At 48.7% G+C, this 13,781-nt stretch overlaps 1 long non-coding RNA gene across 2 annotated transcripts in view; it reads left to right on the forward strand.

Annotated features, from left to right (window-relative positions):
* LOC147216095 (uncharacterized) overlaps positions 1–13,781 on the forward strand; it is a 156,401-nt gene that overhangs the window by 137,390 nt on the left and 5,230 nt on the right. For both annotated transcript variants that reach the window (XR_015109170.1, XR_015109171.1), the window contains exon 5: positions 13,598–13,693. This is a non-coding gene — a long non-coding RNA (uncharacterized LOC147216095). The remainder of the gene's footprint in view (positions 1–13,597; positions 13,694–13,781) is intronic.

Here is a 13,781-nt window from a genome sequence, read left to right on the forward strand (position 1 = left end):
GTCAAAAAGTAATTGCGGCTCCCGGGGTTTTCTTTTCCAAGGAAACCGGGTCCGATGGCTCTTTGGGTGTTACGGGTTGCCGACCCCTGCGCTAAATGAAGCTGCGCTAAAGGGAAGATAAGTCTATCAAACTTCATTAATAGAATACAAACCAGCGTTCTGATGACTCCGTTCACTCCCAAAACAAGTTAGTGCATTCACAATAAGGTGCCGTAGCGGTAGCTCTTACCGGTATTTGCGCCGCTTTCGTTGAAAACAATGTTTTCAAACTCCATTTGTCGCAGTTCAGAGCTTTTCCTAAAACGAAAGCACCAAGAAGGACCGCCTCTAAATTCATCGATGTTCATGTCGCTAGCTAGCGCTGTTGCGTTCATTGGAATAGTGGCTGTAGAGACGCTTGAATATTTGCTGCTCAGGTTTGACCTCCAACGGTGGCCATCTCGCTTCGTTTCCTCGACAACTCTGTTTAGTCTTCTTTACTCGGAGCAGGTCATCTTGTTGCTTCCTCCACTTCCGTACCATTGATTCATTAATGTTGAACTCTCTCGCCGCTGCTCTATTCCCGTGTTGTACTGCGTGACCGATTGCCTTGAGTTTGAACTCTTCGTCGTAAGTGTGTCTCTTGAAAGGCACCAATTTGTTGTCTTTATACACACACTGGAATTCACCTTTACCGTTTTTACCGCTGCTACTTCGGCGACGCCCCCTGACTACGGTAGCCATAATCAACCAATATTGATCCATATATAAGGCGCATCTGATTATAAGGCGCACTGTCGGTTTTTGAGAAAGTTAAAGGCTTTTAGAAGCGCCTTATGGTGCGGAAAATACGGTATGTTGTGTGAAAAGTGACTGCTGTCCGGACAACCGGGGGTTTAGCTCCTTCACCTTTCTCTTCTTCGACTCGCTTTTCGCGTCGTATTTTCCACGAAGGGTCCAAAAATGCCTACTCCACATTACCCTTCTTTGGTATTGGGATGTAAGACCGACATTTTAGGCAAATGGAGAAAAAAAAGTCCTCCCCCCATTCCGTATGAAAGTGATACGTTTAGTCTTCTTACTTGGTCCAGCTCCCCGATTCGTTTTATACCCTTTCTTGAGTTTAAGAGAAAAAAAAACGAGGGCTAAAAACTGGAGGTAACTTGCTGACTAGCTTGTTTTTGCACGTGCAGTGACCTCAGCGTCAGTAAACATCAGATACCATCTGACCGGACGGGACGGATGATAGGCTGACGTCTATGTTTTTTTAATATCGTGCGATCTACCGGTATTTCCTCACAGTATCACCGATCGATCGATCGCGATTGACGAACTGAGCACCCCTGCTCTATTCTAGTCTTCTCATCGAAAAATTGCAGCTCGTTTTTAATATAATATCCCATGAGTTCTTAAGTTGGTTCATTCATTCATTCATCCTGCACTCCGGGTCCCGGAGGGGGCGGAGCCTATCGCTGCTATTAGAATGAGAACGAGAACAACTTTATTTATCCCGAATGAAATTGTTGTGCCAGTTTCAAGCAAAAACACAACAGTAATAGAAATAGTAGGAAGGAAGAAGAATAAGAAATACAGTGAAATATAAATTGTGTTAACTGTTAACTGTTAACTACAAAGATTTGAACATTCCCTGCGGCTGAAGGGAAGAGGAATTAAAAAGTCTGATAGCCTCAGGTTGGAAAGACCTCCTGTGGCGTTCAGTGTTATGGTTAAAAGGCAGGACCGATCACACGGCCACATATTGAAACATCCGAGAAGGGTTCGACTGGATCGACCCCTCCTCCTCCTCCTCCTCCTCCTCCTCCTCCTCCTCCTCCACCCCTTGTGGACCAAAGGTCAACAACTCCGCTGTCACATTTAGTCCAAGGCGGGATCTGCCTGCGTGAGATTCAAGCTCCACTGGCGTGGACGGGGCGAGAGGGCGACGGCGCCACATGAACGGAAAGGAACACGGCCGGGGCGACGGAGGATAACCGGACAGGAAGGGCAGCCTCCGCCGCCGCGGCGTCCCTCTCATGCTCTCCTGCTCCACACCTCTGTTTCCTCCCTCCTTCCTCACCTCCTCCTGCTCTATCGCTCCGCTGCTTCCGGCCGACGCTGTCTGTTCCCCTCTCTCGCTCTGTGATGGAGAGCTCGGTCGAGGGGGGCCACGAAGCGACACACACCTTCCACCTTCCTCCGCACACACACACTTTTGCGGAATCATTCCAGCCATCTGATTGGTCTGCGTCGCCGTCCCCGTCTTTTCGGAAAATGACGTCACGTTATAATCGGAGTTTTCTCGCGAACGGTCGGGTGATCGACAGCCAGGTTAAGCCCCGCCTCTCGGCAGATTGTAATGACGATACGCCGCGGCTGCCTTTGCTTCGGAGGAGGGAAACAAAACCGTAACGATTCAAATGATTTTCTGTGCTTCGGCTGGTGATCAGCAGTTTGATACGTGGAAGGCGTCGATCTCCACGTTACCCTCTTAGACTTATCCGCGTGTCGGATGTAGATTTGCACATTTTTGTACATTTGCGCGCACGTGCATCCCCTTCCTGTGTGTTGTTCCTACTTTCCCGTCAGCACTCCGCCGCACGCTTCGTTATCTCCTCACATTAAATGCGCCACTTCTCCGGGATCGGACCAATTAGTCTCAGTAATCTGGTCAATTTAGCCGTCCCGCGTCCTCCTCGGGGAGCTCCGGCTCCTGGAAGCCGCGCTAACGCGCTCCCATTCGATACCTCGGAGGCGGCGGCGCGGAGAAGGGGGGAGCGCGCCGAGTCCGGGGGCGGGTGGAGGGGCGGGTCTCGAGGGGGCGGCGGCTGTTGGCCGCTCGATAGCGTAATGGTGCATTACGGCTCAGAAAGCTCCCGCTTCGGCGCGGCTAGCTTTACCTGAGGTCAGGCAGGGTATCATTTAGCGTCTGCGCCGCGCCGCGCGGCCCTTCCTCCCGCCCGCTCTCCCGCGAGCATTAGCGTTTAATTGCAGGTGTAGTGGGCCGGGGGGGTGAGCAGGGGTCGCGAGTAATGCGAGGCGGCGAGGTTGCGGCCGTGTATCACCGCCACTCTTTTCTCCATTAGACCGGAGCCGATGTTGGGGTATTGATCCGAGAGCCTCGTTTCTATCCAAAGGGGCCGCGCAATTATCACAGTTATAATGAAGATTTTAAATCTGCGTTTGGATCAGGCGTGACCTCCGCATCGAGCCGGGCGGTCCAACGCCCCGCGTTCCTCCAACTGACCCCCCCCCACGCCGCCGCCGCCGCCGCCGCCGCCACTCCGCCTCATTATTTGGTGACATCTGTGCGGCGAGTGTAACTTCAATCTGCTGTAATTAGCTCCAACCTATAATTAAGGCCCCTCTCGTGGCTGCTCCGCTATCTGATTGTTTTGCAGCCGTTCGTCGTGTTATTAACTTTGTCGGGAGTTTGAACAAAAAGAAAAAGGAAAGAAAAAAAAAAGGGATGTTGTTTCCCTGCTGATTATCCGTGCGGTGTTTACAGAAACTCCTGCACGCGCGTATGCTAATTTGTTAGCACGTTAGCACAACAGAAGGGGAATCTGGGGGAAACGCGAGCTCCTTCTTTTTTCGCCCGCTGCTATTTATGTTTTATGGGTTCCCGCTTCACAGCAAGAGGGTCCCTGATTGGTTCCCACTGGGGGAGCTTTCTTTGGAGTCTCCAAAAACATACAGGAGGTTCTCTGGAGACCCTAAATTGTCCAGATGTTTGAATGCTTGTATGTCTCCATATGTGGCCCTCTGATTGGCTGGAGAGCCCCGCCTCTCGCCCAATGACAGGCTGGCTCCGGGATAAGTGGTATAGATTTTGCATGAATGAATGAATGAATGAATAAAAAAGTCATTGTACTTTTCAAGGGTGTTTAAGGATAAAGGCGTCTTCACCTAATCAAAGTATACAGGGGTAAGATGAGCAGTTAATTGAGATACAGCGTGTTTGTCTCGGACTGAATACCCTAACATTCTATCGATCGCAGGGTCTTGTTTATGTCACATTTGACTGATCATGATCAATTCTGTCCTGGCAGTTTGATTGATCACCAATACGCCGTCACGGGGATTGATCGGGGCGATGGTTAGAATAATGCCACCGTTCTAAGCGGGTTGGACGGGAGGGGGGAGCGTGACGAAGGGGGTCTGATTTTTTTTTCCAAAACGCACCTCCACCTCTGATTTGTATTTTTCCTCCACTCCCTGGCTTTCCTAGGATTACCCTCCGCGCGCCGCCTCTTATCCCCCCGCTTCCCAAACTTCTCGACTCCTCTTTTTATTTCATTTCATTTTTTTTCCCGGATCTCCTCTGCGCATCTGCGGATCGCCTCTCTCGGCGGCGCTGCCCCCGGCAGTGCGGCCGACGCTTCACTCCATCCATCTCTGTCTCTCTCACGCCTTCCCCCCTCCCTTCATCCATCTCTCCTGCTCCCTAATTCATATCCTCTGAGCTTTCTCCTCTCTCCTCATTGCCGCGTGTCACGGCAACCAAGTTTCTCCTTGACCCCCCCGGCTCCCCCATCCTCCTGCAACAAAAGTGCTCTCGCGATAAATGGCCGCGGAACACGTCGATCCGTGTCTTTTTTGCCATTTTTTTTTTTTTTTGCATGTGTCGCTGTAAAAGTCAAAGCGGGTCCAGAGCCCGTTATTCATCATCTCGCCCGGTCGCCGCCGTAAATGCACGACGGCAATATTGAGAAGAAGCCCGGAGAGGCTCTCCATACTTTGGATTTCGGGCTTCACTCGAGTGGATGCCGACGAGGGGCTCCGCCGCCTCCTAAATCCCCCCTGAAATATATATAAAAAAAGAAGTAATGTTCTCCCCCCGCGCCTGGAGTGCTTTTTATCCATCCAGATGATCGGCGGTGGAGACGCGGCCTCCTCCGGAACACGCCGAGGCTAAGTGGGCTTTTCTCTCGAGGTGAAAAATTTCAAAAGGAGTGTCTCTTTCCAGAAAGCGTGGCCGTGCTTCTCGAGGTAATCTGCAGCCGGAGTTATGAGCAGAATCAAGCGTAGCGTTTTTTTTTTTCTGTTTCTGGAGGCGAGTGGAAATAGTTCCCCGCAGAACCGACGAGCGCGGAAAGTGGGACGCCGTTTCCGGCGAGAAACGCGTCGAGGGTTCGGCGGCGATGGAGGCCCCGGGGGGGAAAAGAGGGTTTCTGAATCCTAACTGTCCGTGTCGTCCCCGGTTCCACTCCCACAGGGGGGCCTTTCGCTGCCGAGGCTCCCTGTTCTCCTCGGGTCGGCGCCGGTTCTTCCTGGTTCTCCGGGTTCCTCCCGCGGTCCATGCAAGAGCAGCATGTTCAATGGAGACCCTGAAGTGTCCAGGTGTGTGAATGAATAAATGAATGGTTGTAGGCCTCTATAGTATGTGTGAATGAATGAATGAATGAATGAATGAATGTCTCTACATGACTTTTAAATGAATGGTTGCATTTCTCTATAGTATGTGTGAATGAATGAATGAATGAGTGAATGAATGAATGAATGAATGAATGAGGGAATGAATGAATGAATGAATGAATGAGGGAATGAATGAATGAATGAATGAATGAATGAATGAATGTCTCTACAAGATGTGTGAGTAAATGAATGATTGAAAGATTGGTTTTGCATCTCTATATTGAATAAATGACTGGCTGCCTGAAAGAATGAATTAATGAATGACCGAATGAATGAATAGTTGTATGCCTCTATAGTATGTTTGAATAAATGAATGTATGAATGGTTTTATCTCGATAGTATGTGTGAATGAATGAATGAATGGTTGCATTCTATTGAATGTGTGAATTAATGAATGAATGAAAGGTATTTCTCTATAGTATGTGTGAATGAATGAATGAATGATGTCTCTACAAGATGTGAGTAAATGAATGATTGAAAGATTGGTTTTGCATCTCTATATTGTGTATGAATTCATGACTGACTGCCTGACTGAATGAATGAATGAATGAATGAATGAATAGTTGAACGTCTACAAGATGTGTGAATGAGCAAGTGAATGGTTGTATGTCTCTACATGATGTGTGAATGAATGAACGCCTATGTATGATGAATGAATGAATGAATGAATGAATGAATGAATGAATATGATGTGTGAATGAATGAGTGAATAGTTGCATGTCTCTGAACGTGGCCCTGTAAAAGACTGGTAACAGCGAACACTGCCTCTTGCTCAATGACAGCTGAATGAATGAATGAATGAATGAATGAATGAATGAATGTTTCTGTTTCATCGTCCTGGACGTTCGCTCCGGGTTCGAGACCGGGGCTCTGCTCGGACCCTTCCCCGACTCCTAACTCGGAAAGTACTCATCTGTCGTCTTAAATTCCAACATGTGTGTGTGTGTGTGGGTCAAACACACACACACACACAGATCTCAAACCCATCTTAAGCACAGTTTACCTCGGAGCGCTGCAGACAAACACGGCAAGAACAACTGTGAGTAAATGAGAGCGGCGATCACAGCGGCGCCGCTCATTCAACATCCGACGCCGGTCCAGTCACCCTCCCCCCCCTCTTCGTTTCTTTTCTTTTTTTTTTATTCTTCCTCTCCTCCCTCTTGTGTCTGTCTCATATCTCTTTTGCTTTTCTTCCTCCCCTCCCTCTCCGCAGAGCAGGGCCAATTAGAGAACATCCCATGTTCCTCCTTGGCTCAACCAAGACACTCTCCAGGGCAGCTAATTAAACACAAACCTTCCCCTCTCTCTCTTTCTTGCTGTACTGTCACCTCTCTCCATCTGCTCTCTCTCTTTCCCCCCTCCTCCCTTTCATCTGTGCAACCTCTTTCCATCAATTCACTTGTTCCTCTCTCTCTCTTTCACACACACACACACACACACACACTCGCACAACTCCTGTCAGGGCCCTCCATCCCTTCCTTTGCCTATTTGTCACGGTGGAGGTTTGACGTTCCCGCCGTGGCAGTGCTGGGAGTGTGTCCGTACGTGCAAAGCGTAACACACACACACACACACACACTTCCAACCCCTCAAGGCTGCTGCTAGCTTTAGCCGTCTGCGGCGTGACCTGACCCGTGCACACTGTCCACGTCTGACAGCGAAGCTCCTTTTTTCTTGCCAAAACCCTCCGCTGCGGGAAATAGATTCCCGACTCTAGTGTGTGTGTGTGTGTGTGTGTGTGACTGCAGAGTCATGCAAACGTTCACCTGGCCTGGCAACCGTCTGGACAGGTAATACAAACTTAAAAACGCTTATGAGCCGTGTTTTCACGTGATGGATTCCTTCCAAGGAACCTAATTAGTTGAAGACGGCGGCGGCGTTTATTCCCATTAAACCCGGCCGTTGCTTCTTCTTTTTTTTGTTTCAGTCTTTCTTTACTGCAATGCAGATTAGCGTAATTAGCGGGGAGTTTCTTGTGCCGCCCCCGACCCCCAGCCAGCCCCGTCTTCTATCCATGCAAAGAAACGTTCAAAAAAACAAATGGATTGTAAATGTTGTTTTTGGTTTTTTTTTCCTACGCCCCTGTCAGAAGAATGGAGAACACAGAGCTGCCCTCTTTAGCGGCGCGCTGGCGAGGGAGGGCTGGACGAGCCACCGGGAGTCAAAACAAACAAATCTCCAGAGCTAATGGTCCGATTCCAGCGCAAAAAGCAAAGGATAGCTTCCTATGAGAGAGAGAGAGAGACAGAGAGAGAGAGAGAGAGAGAGAGAGAGAGAGAGAACCAGGAATATTACAAACCCTGTGAGTGATTACAGACCCTTTCCCTTTCAAGACACAAAACATCTGGAATATGGATGGATGGACGAATAGATGAAATAATGGATGGATGGATGGATGGATGGATGGATGGATGGATGGATGGATGGATGGATGGAATAATGGAAGGAGGAAATGATGGATGGATGGATGGATGGATGGATGGATGGATGGATGGATGGATGGATGGAATAATGGAAGGAGGAAATGATGGATGGATGGATGGATGGATGGATGGATGGATGGATGGATGGATGGATGGATGGATGGATGGATGGATGGATGGAGGAAATGATGGATGGATGGATGGATGGATGGATGGATGGATGGATAGATGAAATAATGGAAATAATGGATGGATGGATGGATGGATGGATGGATGGATGGATGGATGGATGGATGGATGGATGGATGGATAGATGAAATAATGGAAGGAGGAAATGATGGATGGATGGATGGATGGATGGATGGATGGATGGATGGATGGATGGATGGATGGATGGATGGATGGATGAAATAATGGAAATAATGGATGGATGGATGGATGGATGGATGGATGGATGGATGGATGGATGGATGGATGGAGGAAATGATGGATGGATGGATGGATGGATGGATGGATGGATGGATAAAATTTAGTTTTTTTACATGTGACAAACCAGAAAGTCTATTCCCGCTGGGGTTCCTGCGAGGTAAAAGCTGATGTCCAGCGGATGAAGACACCCAGAAGGATGGAGGTTGAAGGTGGAGGTGGAGGTGGAGGTGGAGGTGGAGGAGGGATCTTTGTCACTAGTTGATTGATAAGAGGTTTTGTTTCCAGGACGCCGGCCGGTTCACTCCGCTCCCTCTTCCTCATTCAATCCCCACTCCTTCAAGCAAATCTAATCCCAACTAAACTCCCAGGATCCCCCTCCTCCCCCTCCATGCTCTGTCATTCCTGAAGTGGCACTAATCCTCAAACCCCCCCCTCCTCTTTTTCATCTCCTCTTCCCCCCCTCACCTCCTCGTGTTTTTATGATCTGTCGTTACCGGAGCAAAACTAATCTCACCCCACCTCCTCGTTGTGGTTGTATCCCCCCCCCCCGTCCGTCCGCTCAGTCTACCTCTGACACCCTGCCGTTATTCAGCCGAGACCATCACTGTATTTACCTCTCCCTCCGCCGCGCTACAAAAAAAAAAAATGTAGAAAAAAATCCGCTGCCATGTTTCCGGACGCCATCTCGCACAAATAGGCTTCATCTGACAGCGGGGATCCCGGAGCGTTCGCGGGCCCCGAAGGCGTCTCGGATTTTAGCAGACGGGAAGATCCCGCCGGCGACGGCCTCACGAGGACCCCCTTCCCCCCCCCCCGTCGTCGTCGTCCTCCGGGAAAAAGAGCCACGACTCAACGGAAGGAAAAGACGCCTGTCAACCCCGTCTTGGCCAAATGCACATAGCCGCCGTAGCTGCGTAATTACAGCGTTATCAGCGCCTTTCTCAGGTCCTCGGCTGCCGACAGCATATGAAAAGACCCCAATTAAGCAATTATCTTTAAAGGTAGAGCCTAATTCAGTCATTTGAGCCGAGGAGAACCATTGAGAAAGCGGCTGACAGCTAATTCGGAAAGTGGGGCTAAAAGCATTAGCGCTCAGATAACAATGGAGAGGGCTTGTCATCATGTAACTCGCTGAAAAATTGCCGCCGCCGCGCCGAAATGTCACTCTTGTCAGGAAAGATTGCGGCTTTTTTATTCATGCCATGGCCATTCGTGCCACTTTACGACGCCCTCCCTCGCCAGCTATAAAGTTCAGCTCCCAGGTTTGCCAGAAAACACAGGGAGACGTTGAGATTTTTTTTTTTTTTGTCCCCTTCCCGCCGAAGCTGCGTAGTTAAACCTCGCCGCCGTGCAAATGTCATCATTTCTCAGAGTGATTTTCATCTGGGCCTTTTTTGTGCCGACTCCCCATAAAAGGGTTACCTTTTATTTTCACATTTGTAAAGATACAATAGTCCATCGTTCATCGCGGCGGATTCGTTCCGCAACCAGCCGCGATAAAGAAAAAATCGATAAAGGAAAATCAGAAAAAATGGGGACCGTCTCAAATTGTGATCATCTAAAAATAAATTAAAAATAATCAGAATATAATAATATAAATAATATAAACAGAAAATAAATAATTTAAATTAAAAAATAAAAATAAAAAAAATACAATAAAATAAATAATTTAAAATAAAAGATAAAATGAAATAAATAAATAAATAAATATATGTATATGTATGTGTGTGTGTGTATAAAGAATTACTGGATAGAATTGTGCAAATTATGCTTATATATATTTTAAAGCTGTATGACCGTCTACACACTCTTGATAATTTTTTCTGTACTCTTATAAACACTTTTGCTCTTAAAAATTTATGTGAAACGAACAATAAATGCATAGAATAACGCTACGGTCACTTAGCCAATCAGAGCCCAGGATGTAGAACGCCATGCCCTGGTTGGTCACCGTCCTGAAAATGCTTATATTCTGAACAAAAAAAAGAAATAATTAATATATAAAAATACTTATATGCCGCAAAAAAATCATGAAAAAATTAAAAAATTACAAATTTATATGGTGATTTTTTTTTAATGCAAAAGGTGAGCATCTTCATTTTACCAACATCAGAGGAAAAAAAAAAAAAAAATCTTCCCATATTGAGCCCCGCCCACCTCAGCTCTTTTCTCGCGCTGCTAGCTTAGCTGTTAGTTACCGCTACATGATTGTCTTACAAATGTGCAGCACGGGAAATCATTTGCATCTGAATTTCTGATTCCTTTCAGTAACACCCCCCTCCAGCTCTTTGGATCCGGGAATTTAAACTGCTCCCGTGCGATAAAAAATTCACACCAGTGAGTGTGCATCAAGACACGTTAAAAACCTCAGCTCGAGTAACTACCGACGATAAACATTTGCTTTTCTTCTAGTTAGTACCCCCACCCACACGCGGAGACAAATGTAAGCACAGTCGTCCGCCTCCGCGGTCTCACTTTGGACTTCTTTGTTATTTCCAGCGCGTTCGCCACGTCTCTGTAGTTGCATCAATCTTAATTGTCTGCCTTCTACTGTTTGTCAATGTGTCTCCACTTCTGGGGCAGGGTGGAGTGATAGATGGCTGGACGAGCCGGTCGCTCCCCGAGAGGAACCGGCTTTTTCTTTTTTTTTTTTTTTTTTTCCCCCCCGAACCCTCCCTCGATTGTGCGGGAGTACATTCTGGCCCCCAAATTGAGAAATAAAAAAAAAAAAGACAAAAATTTCGCCGTCGGACACGGGGGCCTCAACCGCGCATCATGCATTTTCCCTTCCGGCTCATCCCGACAACAATCAACGCCATGATAGCCAGACATATTGTGATGCATTATTCATTTTTCGTCTGTGTCTGATTACCGGCCGCCATTTGACAACCATCGCGCTCAAATGTGTTTGGATTACAACAGGCTGGAGGGGGCGGCGGCGGCGGCGGCGGCGGCTCGTATATTGCCTATCTATCATGCAAAGAGAGTCTTTAGCGGCGGCGAGGGATGAGGAGTAAACAATCGGGGGACTCGCTGGGGGTGTAGTTCATAAACGCTAAGCTCTGGTTTGACACAATGTCTATCCAGAGGGAGGATAAGTAGCTCGCAAGTGGTCAATATGTCAGGCGGCGCTCTATAATCCGCCAAGATTAATCCACGGCGCCGTGGCAGTTCATAACGGCGGAGCTGTGTGGGGTCACCGAACCATTACAACTGATTACTATCATCTCGGAAGCACGTCGCGCCGCCACGTCCGGCGGGGGCGCGACGGAGAGGCTACTTAGGACCCGACGCGTTGATCGATAACGCGGGTCCGGTCGCACATGCGGGGATCCCCGTGCCGGAGTCCTCCGCGGCTCGGGTCGGATCGATACCCGCGGCCCCGGCGCCCGAATTCCCATCAACCGGTGCGCTTTAATTCGCCTCATTTAGACGAGCCGGTCACGGAATCAGCCCCAGATTGAATCGCCTTGTTCTACATAAAGGGAGCAGTCAGACGCTTCGACCGCCGCTCGCCAGCGCAAGAAATATACTTATGCCTAAAAGACCCCTAAAGGATCTGCCAAGGCTGGAAATCAAGATAAAGCGCCGGCTCCGTCCTAAAATTGATTTATAACCTCCCCTCTCGAGCGGCTCTTGAAAACCGCCGGGCAGCCGTCTGTAGGGCTGATATCATTTTGAGCCCCCGCCCCCCGCCCCCCTTTAAAATTGAGTTTCGGGATGAAATGTGAATAAATTGTTTGGTGTCGGCCCCGAAGCCCGGGCCCCGCGGGGCGCGGAGGGTGATCAGGAGCCGAGATCTGAGCCGCCCGTTTCCGATGTTTGCGGCGAGGGGTTATAAGAACCGGCAGCTTGACCCCTCCCGGCCTTATCGACGGCGACGCTCCCGCTTTGGGACAATCTCGATATTCCCCCGACGGCCGCAAGCCGCGTACAGCGCAAACACGCCGTCGGCTCCGATGACCGGGATGTAAGCTGAATCAATACGGCTTAGCGGCGACACACCCCCGGGTTTAAACACCCCCGATCCGTGTCACCGGAGGAGCCCGAGTCGCCGGCGGGACCGGATCGATGCGCCGCCGGCTAACTCTATTAGACCGGCTTTTTACGGGGAGTGGATGAGCCGGGGCCGGGGTTAAACCTCCGTCCAGGGCGCGGACGTGCAAACTCGAGTACTCGTGCGGAAAGGCGGGTTGGTTCACCAGAAGGGCAGATGTTTATGTGTTGTAGCGACGCGCTTGTTTGGTGTGCAAGGAATTCTGCTTGTTGTTTTTTTTTTTTACCTGGAATTGAGCAGGAACAGTGAGTTGTATTGCAGGCTTGTGTAGCGAGGCTGTAAACAACAACAGCGTTTTACCGTCAACCAGTTGTTTTTCTGACTAAAACGCTACAGTGTTTTAGAATCAGACTTGCTTTATTCGCCGATAATCTTGCGACGACGAGGAATGGGCTTTATTCGCATCACAATTGCGGATGAATTCGATCGATCCAAACCGATTGATTGAAAATCGCCTGAGCGTGTTTCCGCGATTCACGTCCGAGGGCCGGAGCCAATCGCTGCGGGCCTCGGACGTGAGGCGGGGTCACCCCGGACCAATCACAGGACCACACGATTATCGTTTGTTTGTTTGTTTATAAGTTTATTAGGACAGTGTACAAATACATAAAGCACAGAGGCAGAGATGTTTGTACCAGACTATAGCTCATAGCTAATTTCCATCTATAGTCCTGGACAATACAAATATAAAACTGTATAAAATAGACAATATATATAAAATATACAGATAGGCAATAAAATAACGATACAATATATAAACAGCCAATAAAATAGGTATTTTGCAGGTTGAAAGTGCTATTGTTGTGATATTGTTGTGATATCGTTACTTTGGTCATCTGATACCAAAATACCCGTCTGGCATTGTTAGCGTTAGCATGTTTGGTGCTCCGGAATCCAATTTTTAACGGCCCATGTAAAGGTGTAAAAATCAGTCATGTTCTTAAGATTGTCTGGAAGCCCATTCCATTCTTTTATGGCTTTACAGGAAAAGGCAGATTGAGAAAAGGCAGACTTTCTTTTAGGAAAGTCTTTCTTTTTCTTTTATTCACCCTCTCATTCGCACGTCATATCGATGTACAACCGTTGAGGCCGGATGGAAAAAAAAAGGCGGCGTCGGAACGATTTGCTCAGAAGAAGTAGAGACGTGCAGCTGGTGGAGAGCCGGAAAGCGAGAAATCTATTCCGATTGTGTTTCCGTCGCCGCGAAATCGCTAAAATTTGTTTTTCTGTGGCGCCACCTTCCCGTGTTGGTTCGTTGAAGGAGCTAATGAGCGAATGTCTGATTGATTGACAGGTGACCCCGTCATGGTTAAGCCCCGCCTCCTCCCGCCTCACCGCCGCCACAGGATAAGCGATGAACGGGTGACTGGACGTCGGCATCTTCTGAGAGGTGAGCGCCGTCGCGCCGGGCGACGCCCCCTTCTGTTCCATCCAGATAACGCTCTTGAAATTCTGCCGTCGCTCCTCGTTTCCGGATC

This window comes from Fistularia commersonii, chromosome 30, assembly GCF_037954325.1.
Source record: "Fistularia commersonii isolate RoL2024-O1a breed Wild chromosome 30, RoL_Fcom_v1.0, whole genome shotgun sequence".
Lineage (NCBI taxonomy): Eukaryota > Metazoa > Chordata > Actinopteri > Syngnathiformes > Fistulariidae > Fistularia > Fistularia commersonii.